Source organism: Coregonus clupeaformis, chromosome 6 (genome assembly GCF_020615455.1).
Source record: "Coregonus clupeaformis isolate EN_2021a chromosome 6, ASM2061545v1, whole genome shotgun sequence".
NCBI lineage: Eukaryota > Metazoa > Chordata > Actinopteri > Salmoniformes > Salmonidae > Coregonus > Coregonus clupeaformis.
In genome coordinates, this window is record NC_059197.1 from 43,269,941 (window position 1) to 43,287,754 (window position 17,814).

General features: G+C 46.0%; 1 protein-coding gene across 2 annotated transcripts in view; it reads right to left on the reverse strand.

Moving 5' to 3' along the window:
- The window catches only part of LOC121567401 (leucine-rich repeat and fibronectin type III domain-containing protein 1-like protein), a 128,633-nt gene that overhangs the window by 51,804 nt on the left and 59,015 nt on the right, over positions 1–17,814 (reverse strand). For both annotated transcript variants that reach the window (XM_041877425.2, XM_041877424.2), the window contains exon 2: positions 17,247–17,448. The gene's annotated coding sequence lies outside the window, so the exon portion shown is untranslated. The remainder of the gene's footprint in view (positions 1–17,246; positions 17,449–17,814) is intronic.

Here is a 17,814-nt window from a genome sequence, read left to right on the forward strand (position 1 = left end):
GAGTTTCTTCAGTCTGCAACATTGGTCTTGTGTAGTGTTTGGTGAATTTACATTATATTTGTACTTTGTTGAGAGTAGCCTACTCTAATCATAGGGAAGTAGAAGTGCTAAAAGTGTTTTAGGTTTATCACAGCAGAGTGTAACTCGTGCAAACAGAGTATAGTAATGTGAAACGTGTGTGTTTCATATGGTAACAAAGTGTGGTTTTTAAAAAGAAGTGTATAGTTTTTACAAGAGTGTTTAATTTTGCAAAGGATCTGTAGTGTTTTGCTAATTGGGTGTGTGGTTGTGCTAATTGTGTGTAGTGTTTTGAAAACACGGGCCCTGTTTTGAAAATCGTGCTTAAGCAATCAAAAAAAACTGTAAACTGAGCGAAATTCAGCAGAAGATCATTGAGGACCATTTACATTTTGAGGGTATCAACAGTGTCAGCCTCTCTACTGTTGATCGTGTCCTCAAGCGCAACAGACTGCGCATGAAACAGCTATACAGAGTGCCCTTTGATCGCAACTCAGACAGAGTCAAAGAGCAAAGATTCCAGTATGTACAGGTTGGCATATATCCAGACACATTCAATGTTGATTACTCTAAGTAGTGATTTACTGTAGTGGCCTAAATCACTTTTTCCGTATCACTTACAAAACTATATCTATTTCTACAGAGGGTTTTTCAACTGGATGCAATGGAAAGACCCCATCAATACATCTACATGGATGAAGCTGGGTTTAATCTCACCAAAAGGAGAAGGAGAGGCCGTAATGTGATTGGCCATCGGGCCATTGTTGGTGTTCCTGGGCAGCGTGGTGGCAATGTCACATTATGTGCTGCCATCAGCAATCATGGGGTTGTCCACCATCATGCCAACCTGGGGCCCTACAACACTCACCCGCTCCTCATTTTCCTCAATCACATGCGAGATGCTTTGTTAGGGCAGCAGGATGAGCATCCCATCTATGTTGTTGTTTGGGACAATGTGAGTTTTCACAGAGCCCTCCAGGTTAGAGAGTGGTACAATATGAACCAAGGTTTTATCAATCTTTGCCTTCCACCGTACTCCCCTTTCCTAAACCCCATTGAGGAATTCTTCTCCTCATGGCGGTGGAAGGTATATGAACGCCAACCTTACACCAGGGTAAATCTCCTGCAAGCCATGGGACTTGCCTGTGGTGACATAGGTGTGGAGGCATGCCAAGCCTGGATACGGCATGCCAGGGGTTTTTTCCCCGTTGCCTGGCCAGACAAAATGTGGCCTGTGATGTGGATGAAGTCCTGTGGCCTGACCCAGTACGGAGACATGATGCTGTGGCTGAGTAATGCACTTATTTGTATATTTTTGTACTTTATTTTTACATGGGCTTACTGTACACAAGTGGCAAACGCATAATATTTCTGTTTGTTTTTACAAGTGCTACATGTAAATGCACAAGATTTTTGTTTTGTCTTTTTGTACAAGTGCTAAATGCACAGTTTTTTTTTGTTTTGCAACATGCATTTAGCCTACAGTGAACAATAAACATGTATTTCTCCAGCTTCATGTCCTGCGCATTGTGTTTTCTATTTTTCTACGTAGTGTTTAGTGACTGTTCAGTAGTGTTTTTTATTTTGATTGACTCTGGGCACGATTTGACAACATAGTTCAGTTTTGAGCACTGATTGAACTGTTTTGAGGTGAAAGTTTGGTTTTGCAAGAGGAGTCTGAGGTTTTGTGAATTTAGCTTGAAAATTGGGTTTTGTGTTCACAGTTAAGAGAAAAGGAGATCAGCTTTCAAGAAATGTGTCTTAGCAATCGAGAAAAACTGTAAATAGGCCTTTTGTTCCTCTCTGTGAATTTAATAAAACCAGGGAATAGAATTGGAATGGAGATGTGTGACGTTTTTGTATAGCTTCTCTCGTGCGACAAAGTGGCCATCAGCCATGCAGCATCAACAGAAACAGAGCAGCTGCCCATATGCATCTCATTTCACCAACCCATTTCACAGCTGTACCTTGGATTATGGGGCTAATGCTATGATGAATACCAAATGAAAGTAAAGCCTTGGAAGCCACGTTGGAACTCCTGAAAGTCTGAACATGGTGCTTTTTTTAAAAACATACATTACATTTTGCAGGACGCATTTGATCTTGTGAATAAAGGTGCAGTAGACACTGGTGCAGTTATCCTCAAGGTCAAATCACCGTGTGAGACATTTAAGCTACCATACCGTACATACCGTAATAGCCTACATAGCATAAGTGGATGAAATAGGGCAGCATGATGGATGCTCTGAAAACAGCTTACCTCCTGGATCTTCATAATTAAAAAGGAATTAACTGTACTGCCAGACAACACAACTTAGCTTCGGTCAAGTGCTTATTCTGTAGCAATTAGTGAGCAGTGTCAAAAATACAGTCCTTTTAATGACATGTCAACAGCTATTAGCAACTGTAAAATGCGATTTTGCTGGGAAGGAACAAAGAAATACAGTAGATAAAAGATAAAGACTAACAATAAAAATACAGATGAGTTGCTCCATTTTTTAATTAATGGTGGTCAGGCCGCTTTCAGCTTGATAAGAGGTGATGCAGGTCAACGGTAGAACAACATGGCTGCTGTTAAATTTCTCTCTGTTGATCATCTCTCTCTCTCTTTCTCTCTCTCTCTCGTCGTATGATGCATATCCATGAAACAGCACTTTAATGTATTTATCGTGGTAATTCCTTGTTCATGATGAAGTACTCTAAACACACACGCTCTATCTGTATTTATGACAGCATTTCTGCGGTTACAGTTTTACAACTTAATGCACCAGGACATGCATGGGATTTGTCATAGGCCATTAAATAGGCCTTTTGTTCCTCTCTGTGAATTTAATAAAACCAGGGAATAGAATTGGAATGGAGATGTGTGACTTTTTTGTATAGCTTCTCTCGTACGACAAAGTGGCCATCAGCCATGCAGCATCAACAGAAACAGAGCAGCTGCCCATATGCATCTCATTTCACCAACCCATTTCACAGCTGTACCTTGGATTATGGGGCTAATGCTATGATGAATACCAAATGAAAGTAAAGCCTTGGAAGCCACGTTGGAACTCCTGAAAGTCTGAACATGGTGCTTTAAAAAAAAACATACATTACATTTTGCAGGACGCATTTGATCTTGTGAATAAAGGTGCAGTAGACACTGGTGCAGTTATCCTCAAGGTCAAATCACCGTGTGAGACATTTAAGCTACCATACCGTACATACCGTAATAGCCTACACAGCATAAGTGGATGAAATAGGGCAGGATGATGGATGCTCTGAAAAACGCTTACCTCCTGGATCTTCATAATTAAAAAGGAATTAACTGTACTGCCAGACAACACAAAAGACAACTTAGCTTCGGTCAAGTGCTTATTCTGTAGCAATTAGTGAGCAGTGTCAAAACTACAGTCCTTTTAATGACATGTCAACAGATATTAGCAACTGTAAAATGCGATTTTGCTGGGAAGGAACAAAGAAATACAGTAGATAAAAGATAAAGACTAACAATAAAAATACAGATGAGTTGCTCCATTTTTTTATTAATGGTGGTCAGGCGTCTTTCAGCTTGATAAGAGGTGATGCAGGTCAACGGTAGAACAACATGGCTGCTGTTAAATTTCCCTCTGTTGATCATATCTCTCTCTCTCTCTCTCTCTCTCTCTCTCTCTCTCTCTCTCTCTCTCTCTCTCTCTCTCTCTCTCTCTCTCTCTCTCTCTCTCTCTCTCTCTCTCTCTCTCTCTCTCTCTCTCTCTCTCCCTCTTCTCTCTCTCTCTCTCTCTCTCTCTCTCTCTCTCTCTCTCTCTCTCTCTCTCTCTCTCTGTTTCTCTCTCTCACACTCTCCCAATCTCACTCAGGTTAACTTGTTGTAAGACGACACCATCTGCCATCATTTAAAGGTAAACAATCTGCTCTAAGAATGAGGGCCTGATTTCCAGCTCCTCTCATATCATATGTACTGAAGCCACAGCCCCTTCAGCCGTAGCAGGAAATATCATTATGTGGGCAGAACTCTCCAAGGTACAGGGCTTAAAATGCCAAGCAGCTAATCGTCAGCTCTCAGGGGAATCTTGGTGTGGAGACTGGAGACAGTCCGACACCCCAGAGCTTATTTACGGGATGAGCCTCCACTCTGCTCTACTCTGACAGAATTCTCTGACCCCTGTGCCTCCCCACAATGGAGATGGATTAGGATGTCGGCTGTGGAGTGGAACGGCCTGCAGTCCCCAAGGGGCCCAGGGAGGGCCCAGTTGATGAGAACTGCTGCCCCGCCCTCTTAGGATTGGGCTGAGGGAGAAGAGAAATGGAGTATAGACAGCCAGGGCGGTTCACTACTCATGGAGTAAAGACAGCCAGGGCGGTTCACTACTCATGGAGTAAAGACAGCCAGGGCGGTTCACTACTCATGGAGTAAAGACAGCCAGGGCAGTTCACTACTCATGGAGTAAAGACAGCTAGGGTGGTTCACTACTCATGGAGTAAAGACAGCAGGGCGGTTCACTACTCATGGAGTAAAGACAGCCAGGGCGGTTCACTACTCATGGAGTAAAGACAGCCAGGGCGGTTCACTACTCATGGAGTAAAGACAGCCAGGGCGGTTCACTACTCGTGGAGTAAACACAGCCAGGGCGGTTCACTAGTCATGGAGTAAAGACAGCCAGGGCGGTTCACTACTCATGTAGTAAAGACAGCCAGGGCGGTTCACTACTCATGGAGTAAAGACAGTCAGGATGACACTTGATGGCTGCCATTTCCTCCACTCTGAGATAAATCAGAACATGGGATCGCTTGTCCCTTTGTTATTCAGGGGATCGTGCTTCTGCTTACTGTCAGTATGTTTTCACTTTAATGCTGAAGAGTTGTACAGGAGCACTAATGTATTCTGGTCTTGCTAGTACAAGACAGGCTACAGGCGTGTGCAAATACTAATTAAAACATGAGCGTCATTCATTTTTAATCATATAAATTACCAAGTTTCTACAGTATACAGTGAAACATGAGGCAAGATGAAAAGAGCCTGGTAGAACGTGACGTCAGTAGTACACCAATGACCATACATAGAGGACGACTACGGGAATATATAAGGGAGATTCTTTCTCCTTGTCAGAAGGGCCTACCATATAAACTGACTCAGAAGATCTAGCACATGCAGATGTTTGTTGTCTCAGCTTGCCATCCATCTTTAGAGCAATAACTTCATTGCTACGACAATTGTGTCGGTGCGTGATATCAATCATGTCTCATGAAATGTTTGTTTATCATAGCAATGTGGCACCACATCCTGTGTGTCTGGCTGACATGTTTTGACAGATGTGCGCTCATGTTATTGTCACGATCGTCCAAGGAGGACCAAGGCGCAGCGTTGAATGCGAACATTTTATTAAATGAATGAACACACGAACAAAAACAACAAAACGAAAACGTGACGTCCCTGGTTACAACACGGAACAACACGGAACAAGAAACCACAAATAATGAATGCCTAACGGCTACCTAAGTATGACTCCCAATCAGAGACAACGAGCTACAGCCGTCTCTGATTGGGAGCCACCCTGGCCAACATAGAAAAACAAAACTAGACCCACAACCTACAACACAAAACATAGAAACTAACACCCTGGCTCAACATACGAGAGTCCCCCGAGCCAGGGCGTGACAGTACCCCCCCCTAAAGGCGCGGACTCCGACCGCGCCAACTAAACACAACAGGGGAGGGACCGGGTGGGCACTCCGCCTAGGCGGCGGATCCGGCTCCGGGCATGATCCCCACTCGCTCTCTAACCCCCCAAAGTACCCCTGGTCCGGTCTGGCCCTGCTGACCGGAGCTGGACTGCACACTGGTGAAGCGGATTGCTCTAGCTCCGGCGTGAAGCAACTGACCCGTGCCGAACCAGGCACCAGTGGAACAGGCACGGGCTGTGCCGGACTGACGACGCACACCACTGGCTTGGTGTGGGGAGCAGGGACGGCCCGAGCCGGGCTGACGAAACGCACCCCTGACTTGGTGCGGGGAGCAGGAGCGGGCCAAACCGGGCTGACGAAACGCCCCACCGACTTGGTGCGGGGAGCAGGAACGGCCCGAGCCGGGCTGACGAAGCGCACCCCTGACTTGGTGCGGGGAGCAGGAGCGGGCAAAACCGGGCTGACGAAACGCCCCACTGACTTGGTGCGGGGAGCAGGAATGTGCCGGACCGGGCTGACGACGCGCACCACTGACTTGGTGCGGGGAGCAGGAATGGGCCGGACCGGGCTGACGACGCGCACCACGGACTTGGTGCGGGGAGCAGGAGCGGGCCAAACCGGGCTGACGAAACGCCCCACTGACTTGGTGCGGGGAGCAGGAATGGGCCGGACCGGGCTGACGACGCGCACCACTGACTTGGTGCGGGGAGCAGGAATGGGCCGGACCGGGCTGACGACGCGCACCACTGACTTGGTGCGGGGAGCAGGAGCGGGCCAAACCGGGCTGACGAAACGCCCCACTGACTTGGTGCGGGGAGCAGGAATGGGCCGGACCGGGCTGACGACGCGCACCACTGACTTGGTGCGGGGAGCAGGAATGGGCCGGACCGGGCTGACGACGCGCACCACTGACTTGGTGCGAGTGGCAGGAACAGGCCGGACCGTACTGGGAACACACACCACTGGCCCTACGTGGGGATCAGGAACAGGCCGGACCGGACTGGCAACACACGCCAGTACCTCTCGCCGTGCCTCTACATCCTCCTTCCCCCTGGTGACCAGTGACTCCCGTAACCTGGCGGCCTCCTGCTGCCCCGTCGTCCACGGTGTTAGCCCCCCCCTAAAAAATGTATGTGCTTCACTCCTACCCGTGGCCAAGGCCTCCATGTCCCTCGCCAGCCGTTCACCCTTCTGCCACAATGTCAAGTCCCTCTCCTCCTCATCCGGCTTGACCCAGTCGAGGAGGCGAAGGAGATCTGTTAGAGATCTCCCTGGCGATGGCTCCTGGACACGCTGCTTGGTCACATCTTGGTGGTTTCTTCTGTCACGATCGTCAGGGAGAGAAGTAGACCAATGCGCAGCGTGTTGAACGAACATGTTTAGACTTTATTTAATAAAGCACGAACAAACAATAAACGACTCGTAACGTCCAACGGTAACAAATACCGACACGGAACAAAAACCCACAAACACAAAGGGAAAACAGACAGTTTAAATATGGCTCCCAATCAGAGACAACCAGCCAACAGCTGACACTCGTTGCCTCTGATTGGGAGTCACTCAGGCAAAACATAGAAATAGACGAACTAGAACCCCCAACATAGAAACACACCACATAGAACAAACACACCCTGGCTCAACAACTAGAGTCCCATAGCCAGGGTGTGACAGTTATTGTTTTCTGTGGTAAGTAATGAGTTACAAATATCACAGTAGTGTTTTTTTCCTACTTGATGGTATGATGCTGATATTCAAACAGAAGAGTTCTATAAATAGTTTCGGGATAAATAGACGATTCTGGTTTGTGTGTTTGTTCAGAATGCGGCTCTGGTCTGGAGCTTATCCATTAGGCCACGGACCAAAGGCCTATCTCCCACATCCCATTACACACCACCACCACTCTCCTCCTCAGATGAAGGGATGGACAGGAAAGAGAGAAAACAAAGTGCTTCAGCAAGACGCTGAGCCATGCATCTCTGTTATTGGTCAGGGTGACCCTCAGAGTGTGCTCCGAGGTGTTAGTCTCATAGCAACCACAGATGAACAGGCAGACTAGGGGTCTAGGAGAAGGAGATTGGGTTTCAAAAACCCGTAAATTGTATATTTGTAGACTTGTGTTGTTTGTGTTTGGGTCTGCGAGGATTGAGATGGACTGCGGTGGTGCTCAGAAGGAGTGAGACCGCAGAGAATCAATAATTTTACACACTGCCACAGCTACTGATTTATATCAAGAGACACATAAACACTGAGGGGCAACATACCAATGTATTCTATATAGTACATTTACAGTATGCTAGTAGAAACCCATAGACTTCCAGTAATTGCGCTAACACTAGTTAGCGTTAGATCACAAAACTACCTCTAACTTCGTTCATACTTGATACCCTTCATACTGGATACAGATACATCAAAATGGTATCCACAAGTTCATCTGACTCTGGAGAAGTAGAAAAAGGGCCTCATTGCTAAAATCCCGAAGTATCCCTTTAATCATTAACTCTGCTGTGTGACATCAACTATGCAGTATTAATGGGAAAACAAGGCAAAAAGTTTCTCACCATCTGTGCTTGTCAAATAAAATGAATAACGCACCCACTGCACATTACAGTAACTGGGTGTTGTTTGATGCTAGATACTGTGAAGACTTTCCTAGAGGGTATTTTGGAGCCATATTCAGCGTGTTCCAGTGGTTAAGTTACAGTACAACATTATGTGATTATTGCAAGGCAAACATCCTCAGGGTATAATATACCTACTGTACCATAAACCCAGTAAGCCTTCAAAAAACCAGCTTTGACTGGACCCTTAGAGATAAAATATTTTGCAGTGAAACCCTAAAATCAAGCATTATACCTCACCCTCACCACATATCCCCACATTGGCCGTGACAAGCCACCAAGGTCTAAGCCGCACAGGGAATTCAGTGCATGTAATAGGGCTACTGCCGCTAAAACATAGCACTGCAATTGAATGATTCTCCCACAATACCTCTGCAGCATATTACAACCGCAACGCATACTACAACAGTAACCTAACAAAACTGATAATAATTTGTGGGTGTGCACATTTCCTGTAGAGTCATGGCAAGCCTTAAAATAATGTGAAATCAAAGCGCCAAGAATATACTCTGTTGGCTGGGACTTGACGTGGTGACACTGGCAAGCCGGGTTCCCCTTGAAAGACCCTTTCAGCTGGAATAGGCTAGGTAGGGGCCCTACTTGGTAGTCAGCAGTGCTAACTGAGCTCCATTCATGATCACTGCATGCAGCTGTCCCTCTAGGGCTCGTCTATTTGAAGAGATAAGACAAACTGTTTAAAGATGTATGCTGCTCATACTGTAGGATGTGGGACTATCATGCTCTTTATTTCATTTGAACATTCAGTTCCTTTACCCCCTTTTGGCATCTTACGTTGCAGTGTTCACCTCCGTCTCAATGTGCCAGCATCAGCATCATACATAGCTGACAAATTAGAGGAAAATAGTGGAATTGTAGAATGTGAAGTATATATAATATTGTTTTTGTTTTACATTGAATCAGATATGGTTATATTTGCATATCACAATCAGACCGATTTTTGCATAACTGGCATACTTTTCAGACTGCTGAATAGGTTTATATATAAATCAGTGTGCTGTTTCATCTTTTACACTACTGCTGCTATTACTTTGGATGAAAGGTAGTGAGACATATTCATTGGATTTGAACTGTCAGATCTTTCCTCAAATCTCACAGTTCCTTTAAAGACACACATCTGTGAAGTCTTTATCTGACTGTCACAGCACTGCATTACTGTATGGTTCTCTCAGATTAAATACTATAGCTTCCATAAAGGGAGGATGAAAGTTTTAAAAAATTACAGTGAATATGGTGGTATATGTCCTATGGTGTATAGCCTATGACGCTATGCTATCCAAAAAATATGGTCATTTAACAGACACTTTTACCCAAAGCTGTCAACAGTAAGACATATGCAATAAACAGTATGTGGCCCATGTGGGAATCAAACACACAACCGTGCTGTTGCCAGAACCATGCACTAAACCATTGAGGTATATGGTAGTTCATGTGATGCTGGCATACAACGTAGTTAAAAGTAGGCATTTATGTCAGTTTGCTTACTTCTTATTCCTCAATCATGTGAACAATATCCAGACCTTCAGCCTCAGAGCATTATAAAATCCACTTGAGTGTGCTTCATCAACCTTTCCTATGTGTCACGCCCTGACCTGGAGAGACTGTTATTCTCTAGGTAGTTTGGTCAGGGTGTGAAACTATATGTTTGTATTTCTATGTTTGGCCGGGTGTGGTCCCAATCAGAGGCAGCTGTCGCTTGTTGTCTCTGATTGGGGATCATACTTAGGCAGCCAGTTTTCCTGCCTGGGTTGTGGGATCTTGTTTGTGTTTCGGTGTGTTTGGCTTGTTTGTGTATAGCCTTACGACGTCACGTTTCGTTGCCTTTTGTTGTTTTGTCAATGTTTATTGTTTTAATAAACATGTATGCATTCCATGCTGCGCCTTGGTCTAATCCGTCTCTCAACAAGCGTGACAGAAGATCCCACCAAACGAGGACCAAGCAGCGTGGCCAGGAGCAGACATCCTGGACATGGGAGGAGATCCTGGATGGTAAGGGATCTTGGACATGGGAGGAGATCCAGGCTGGGATGGATCGCCGCCCTTGGGAACAGACAGAGGAAGCCCGGGTAAGAGAGGATCAACAGCGACACCGATGACGCCGGCCGAGGAGGAAGCCCGAGAGGCAGCCCCAATAAAAAATGTTGGGTGGCTAAAGGGGTGGTCGGGGATCGAGAGAGAATAGCCCGACCACTGTACCCGGTGGGTTTCCAGTTTGAGTCCCTACGACCATGGGAACAGGAATGGGAACAGTTTTATACTGAGGAGTCGGAGGATGACGACGACTATGAGTTTCTGTTCCCTAACTCGTGGGGGCTCCCGGAGGAGTCCTCACGGGAGGAGGATTGGATGCGGAGAGTAAAGGACTGGTACAGTCGTAGACCTACAGTACCGGTTCCCAGTCCGGTACGCCTCGTGCCTGCTTCTCGCCCCAAGCCAGTGGTGCGTGCTCCCAGTCCGGTAAGATCCGTGCCTGCTCCTCGCACCAAGCCAGTGGTGCGTGTCCCCAGTCCGGCACGGCCCGTCCCTGCTCCTCACACCAAACCAGTGGTGCGTGTCGCCAGCCCGCTACACCCCGTACCTGCTCCCCGCACCAAGCCAGTGGTACGTGTTCCCAGTCCGGTACGGCCCGTGCCTGCTCCTCGCACCAGACCTGTGTTTTGCGTGTCTCCAGTCCGGCCCAGCCCGTTCCTTCTCCTTGCACCAGACCAGTGGTGCGTGATACCAGTCCGGCTCGGCCCATTCCTGCACCTCGCACCAGACCAGTGGTGCGTGTTCCCAGTCCGGCCCGGCCCGTGCCTGCTCCTCGTACCAAGCCAGTGGTGCTTGTTCCCAGTCCGGCATGGCCCGTGCCCATTCCACTGGTGCCTGGTCCAGCACCGGTCAGCTGCTCCACTCCGGATCCAGAGCAGTCCGCTCCACCGGTGCCAAGTCCAGCTCCGGTCAGCAGCTCCACTCCGGAGCCAGAGCAGTCCGCTCCACCGGTGCCTAGTCCAGCTCCGGTCAGCAGTTCTACTCCGGAGTCAGGGTAGTCCGCTCCACCGGGGTCCAGTTCAGCTCCGGTCAGCGGCTCCACTCCGGATCCAGAGCAGTCCGCTCCACCGGTGCCAAGTCCAGCTCCGGTCAGCGGCTCCACTCCGGAGCCAGAGCAGTCCGCTCCACCGGTGCCAAGTCCAGCTCCGGTCAGTGGATCCACTCCGGAGCCAGAGCAGTCTGCTCCACCGGGGTCCAGTTCAGCATCGGTCAGCGGCTCCACTCCAGACCCAGAAGTCAGCCCCTCTCCAGGGTCGGGGCCTCCCACACCAGGGTCCAGACAGGGCTTGGTGCATCGCGGGAGGATTGCCGATCCAGGCCCAGCTGTCAGCCCCTCTCCAGGTTCGGGGTCTCCCACACCAGGGTCCAGACAGGGCTTGGTGCATCGTGGGAGGAAGGAGAGGGAAAGCATCGCGCCGAGGTCCAGACCAGACCAGGGGCGCAACGGGGAGGCAGAGAGGGAGAGGTCGTCACGCCCGGAGCCGGATCCGCCTCCGAGGCGGAATGCCCACCCGGACCCTACCCTAATGAGTCAGATTGGTGCGGGGGGAGTACTGTCACGCCCTGACCTGGAGAGACTGTTATTCTCTAGGTAGTTTGGTCAGGGTGTGAAACTCTATGTTTGTATTTCTATGTTTGGCCGGGTGTGGATCCCAATCAGAGGCAGCTGTCGCTCATTGTCTCTGATTGGGGATCATACTTAGGCAGCCAGTTTTCCTGCCTGGGTTGTGGGATCTTGTTTGTGTTTCGGTGTGTTTGGCTTGTTTGTGTATAGCCTTCCGACGTCACGTTTCGTTGCCTTTTGTTGTTTTGTCAGTGTTTATTGTTTTAATAAACATGTATGCATTCCACGCTGCACCTTGGTCTAATCCGTCTCTCAACGAGCATGACACTATGCAAAACTAGCTGATGTCAAGTATTCCATGGCCATACCGTATGTGAATCTATGCTGCTTGCCTAGTATTAATAAACCTACAAAATGTAAAGAGGATGTATGAATTCTCCCGTCCTGCAGTAGAAAATGTTATTTGGTTTTTGCCTGTTTTATTTAATTATACTTGTACTGCAAGGGTGCCCAAGGGAAAAGGAACTCTGCGATTTGTGATGGGACCCAGTACAGTATGATTGAGTCTGATTTCAGAGCCACTCTCTTCTGTCACATCTCCCCGGAAATGGTTTGAATAATCTCTGGCAGCTTCAGCAGACTTGCTCCATTTCACAGCAACTCCCAGTGAATTACCCTGGGAGAAGACACACTCCCTCCCTGGATATATCTGCCTAGACTCATCCCTGTCTCCCAGACTCTCCTCCCACTGCCCGACTGAACCCATCTATATATGTCCCTCATCTACATCCCTTCATATCTCTCATCCTCTTTCACCTTTTCCTCAGCTCCCATTTCCATCCATCATAATCTCCAACATAAGATCCCATATGGAAAATAATCATAAGAATCAAATAAGAATCTTATATGGCAGAAGAAGATTATTTGTACAGAAATCTAATAAGAATCTGGTAAGATGTTGCATGTGTTGCCTTATATGTCAGTGGTGTATTGGTATACAGTGTGTGTTGCCTTATATGTCAGTGGTGTATTGGTATACAGTATGTGTTGACTTATATGTCAGTGGTGTATTGGTATACAGTATGTGTTGACTTATATGTCAGTGGTGTATTGGTATACAGTATGTGTTGACTTATATGCCTTATATGACATACACAATTGAATAAATGAAAAGATACCAACAAAGATATGGTATGACATATTTAACACAAAATACTGTATATTAATTATATGAGTCATCTATAAATATTATAGGAAAAGTGTATGTTGAATGTAACATCTACAAAATAAATGATTTCCTTAATAGGTTTCACATAGTTTTTAAAAAGTCAACATATAAAAAAACATGACAATATTTGTATATACAGTTTCATGTATGATTTTCCATGGTTAAGGTTGGGCAGCACCTCCTACTGGACAGTTGATTTTTCTACAGCTATGACTTTGGTCTCCCATCCAGGGTTTTAACCAAGCCTATTCCTGCTTATGTTGATATTTGTCATTGACTACTACCAATTTGCTATCGTGAGAATGGCTGTTGAAAGAGCTCCACTTAATAGATTTACTGCTGCTACCAAAGTAATTCCTCCTCCTGTCCTCCACCCCCTGTGCTTCTTTTTCAATAAGGGTCAATTATGTCAGACAGTGGTATGCAAGTGCTTTGAAATTCGTATTTTACATTTATATTTTAGTAATTTTAGCAGACGCTCTTATCCAGAGCAATTTACAGTTACTGAGTGCATACATGTTTTTTTGTTTTTTTCATACTGGACCCCCGTGGGAATCGAACCCACAACCCTGGCGTTGCAAGCGCCATGCTCTACCAACTGAGCTACACGGGGCCCATTGAGGTATTAGAACTACCATAGATGGTAGTTGTCCCATGTACAGTATGTGAGACCTTAGAATGCTTAGCTTACAGTTGAAGTCGGAAGTTTACATACACTTAGGTTGGAGTCATTAAAACTCATTTTCAACCACTCCACACATTTCTTGTTAACACACTATAGTTTTGGCAAGTCGGATAGGACATCTAGTCATTTTTTCAACAATTGTTTACAGACAGATTATTTCACTTATAAATCACTGTATCACAATTCCAGTGTGTCAGAAGTTTACATACACTAAGTTGACTGTGCCTTTAAACAGCTTGGAAAATTCCAGAAAATGATGTCATGGCTTTAGAAGCTTCTGATAGGCTAATTGACATAATTTGAGTCATTTGGAGGTGTACCTGTGGATGTATTTCAAGGCCTACCTTCAAACTCAGCGCCTTTTTGCTTGACATCATGGGAAAATCTAAAGAAATCAGCCAAAACCCCAGAAAAAAAATTGTAGACCTCCAGAAGTCTGATTCATCCTAGGGAGCAATTTCCAAATGCCTGAAGGTATCACGTTCATCTGTACAAACAATAGTACGCAAGTATAAACACCATGGGACCACGCATCCGTCATACTGCTCAGGAAGGAGCCGCGTTCTGTCTCCTAGAGATGAACGTACTTTGGTGGGAAAAGTGCAAATCAATCCCAGAACAACAGCAAAGGACCTTATGAAGATGCTGGAGGAAACAGGTACAAAAGTATCTATATCCACAGTAAAACGAGTCTTATATCGACATAACCTGAAAGGCCGCTCAGCAAGGAAGTCGCCACTGCTCCAAAACCGCCATAAAAAAGCCAGACTATGGTTTGCAACTTCACATGGGGACAAAGATCGTATTTTTTGTAGAAATGTCCTCTGGTCTGATGAAACAAAAATAGAACTGTTTGGCCATAATAACCATCATTATGTTTGGAGGAAAAAGGGGGAAGCTTGCAAGCCGAAGAACACCATCCCAACCGTGAAGCACGGGGGTGGCAGCATCATGCTGTGGGGGTGCTTTGCTGCAGGAGGGACTGGGGCACTTCACAAAGTAGATGGCATCATGAGGAAGGAAAATTATGTGGATATATTGAAGCAACATCTCAAGACATCAGTCAGGAAGTTAAAGCTTGGTCGAAATGGGTCTTCCAAATGGACAAAGACCCCAAGCATACTTCCAAAGTTGTGGCAAAATGGCTTAAGGACAACAAAGTCAAGGTATTGGACTGGCCATCACAAAGCCCTGACCTCAATCCTGTAGAAAATGTGTGGGCAGAACTGAAAAAGTGTGTGCGAGCAAGGAGGCCTACAAACCTGACTCAGTTACACCAGCTCTGTCAGGAGGAATGGGCCAAAATTCACCCAACTTATTGTGGGAAGCTTGTGGAAGGCTACCCAAAACATTTGACCCAATTTAAACAATTTAAAGGCAATGCTACCAAATACTAATTGAGTGTATGTAAACTTCTGTCCCACTAGGAATGTGATGAAAGAAATAAAAGCTTAAATAAATCATTCTCTCTACTATTATTCTGACATTTCACATTCTTAAAATAAAGTGGTGATCCTAACTGACCTAAGACAGGTATTTTTTACTAGGATTAAATGTCAGGAATTGTGAAAAACTGAGTTTAAATGTATTTGGCTAAGGTGTATGTAAACTTCTGACTTCAAAGGGGCGGCAGGTAGCTTAGTGGTTAAGAGCGTTGTGCCAGTAATCGAAAGGTCGCTGGTTCTAATCCCCGAGCCGACTAGGTGAAAAATATGCCGATGTGCCCTTGAGCAAGGCACTTAACCCTAATTGCTCATGTAAGTCGCTCTGGATAAGAGCGTCTGCTAAATGATGTAAATGTAAATATCTCATGTATGTTTTTTATATAATAAATGTACATGCAACATTTATGTTATTTCAAAATGTTAACCACCCGTATAAGTCAGATATTACAATAATCTTATATGAATATTCTAAATGTATTTGCTGCCATATGTATTACTGACAAGTTCCAGGTAGAACATATAGGAATCTTGTTAGATTGTTCTATATCTTTTCCATATGGGATCCTGCTATCCTACTCTCTCTGATCTACTCTTCATTTCCCACCCTACCTACTATCCATCAACCAATCCACCATTCCACCAATCCACCTATGCATACATACATACATACATACATACATACATACATACATACATCCATCCTAAAACCCACCCAGCCACCCAACCAACCACCCCTCCGTAATCTCAATATCAACATCAATGTTCAAGATGTCTCCAGTGTACAAATAATTCCATGGGAATTCTTCTCTGTTTTTCTCCATTAACTCAAAGATGCACAAATTTCAATTTATGCACGTTTAACACCACCACCTGTCCCCAAATGACCTGTTGGCATTTCTACCTCAGTGTTTTCCTTAAATTAAAAACCGTAACAACATGCAAATAGAAAAAGGGCACTTTGGGGTCCGTTACTTGTTTTTACAGAAATGTCAAGGTCTCAGAATAGCTGAGAAATACTGTTAGACCTATCCAGGCATATTACAAAATGACTCACTCAGACTGCAAACTGTTTTATTTTCATGCCTTATCCCCATTTCTCGTATTTTTTTACAGCTAGTTCAGTGATTGATTCATCGCTAAATGTAGGGTGCGCATCAATGTTTCTGGCTTTTAAAGCAACATCGAAAGTGCCTGAATGAATTAAGACTGCATGGGCTGGCACACAAGAAAACCCTGGGTGCACATAGGCACAGCTACAGTATTATCTTCAACTTGACAAGTAGTAGTGTAGTTTGTGCTAATGGACTAGCGGATTTTACTTATGTATGGTGTTGTGATGGTGTTGCGTTAGGTTCTACCCCCTGTTAAAGGGTTGTCACTTTGTGTTAGGGTACAGGTGACTTTTGACCCCAGGCCAGACAGGGGCAGCTGCCTCAGGGAACAGGCTACCGCAGGTCCCTGTATTTGATAGAGGCTGTGACACTGACCTTTGACCTTAAACCTCCACACACTAAGGGCAGCTCTCCCAGAGGGGCGGTGTAGCAGGTGCTGCCATGGCAACCGGTTGTGAAAAGTTAAACAGGCCCTTAAACCTCAGCTAAGACGAATAGGAATGGGAAAGACTTTCTTTAAATTCTATCAATTCAGTTCTTGGAAATGAAATCCCACAAAGCCAACTGGTGGTGTAGGGTTTGGATTTGGACTCATCAAAATCATCATTATTGATGGGCCAGATGGTCAACAGATTGGCAGTGTGAGGGAGCCGTCTCTTGTCTTGGATATGTCAATGTTCCCCCTTCATGCCTCTTGATGCATTTGAAAGACAAAGACAGCTGTCCACCATCAAGCCACTGCTGTCTCATTACAATATTCAATGGAAAGTCTGTCCATTATGCACACTTTGTATCATCCCAGGATTGGCAGTGCTGTTCAATACGAGATGTATTGAGGCACACTGTACTAATATACATACCTCTATCTGGTGTGGTCTGGCAGGGTAGTGATCCTCATGAAGACTGTGTGGGCTGTGTTGGCCTAGCAGAGAAGGGCAGACATGGGCAGCCACATGTGGTCAGGGTGCCGGTGAGCAGGGGGCAAGGGTGACTACCCAAGCAGCATCTGGGTGTCGGCACCGGGCACTAAAGGAAACAACTGGGTCCCTAGTGGAGGATGACCTGTGGGTGGAGAGAGAGAGAGAGAGAGAGAGAGAGAGAGAGAGACACAACATTATATACACTGAGTGTACAAAACATTAAGAACACCTTCCCAATATTGAGTTGCAATTCGTCAGGGCATGGACTCCACAAGGTGTCAAAAGCGCTCCACAGGGATGCTGGCCCATGTTGACTACAATGCTTCCCACAGTTGTGTCAAGCTGGCTGGATGTCCTTTGGGTGGTGGACAATTCTTGATACACACGGGAAACTGTTGAGTGTGAAAAACTCAGCAGCGTTGCAGTTCTTGATACAAACCGGTGCGCCTGGCACCTACTACCATACCCTGTTCAAAGGTACTTAAATATTTAGTCTTGCCTATTATCC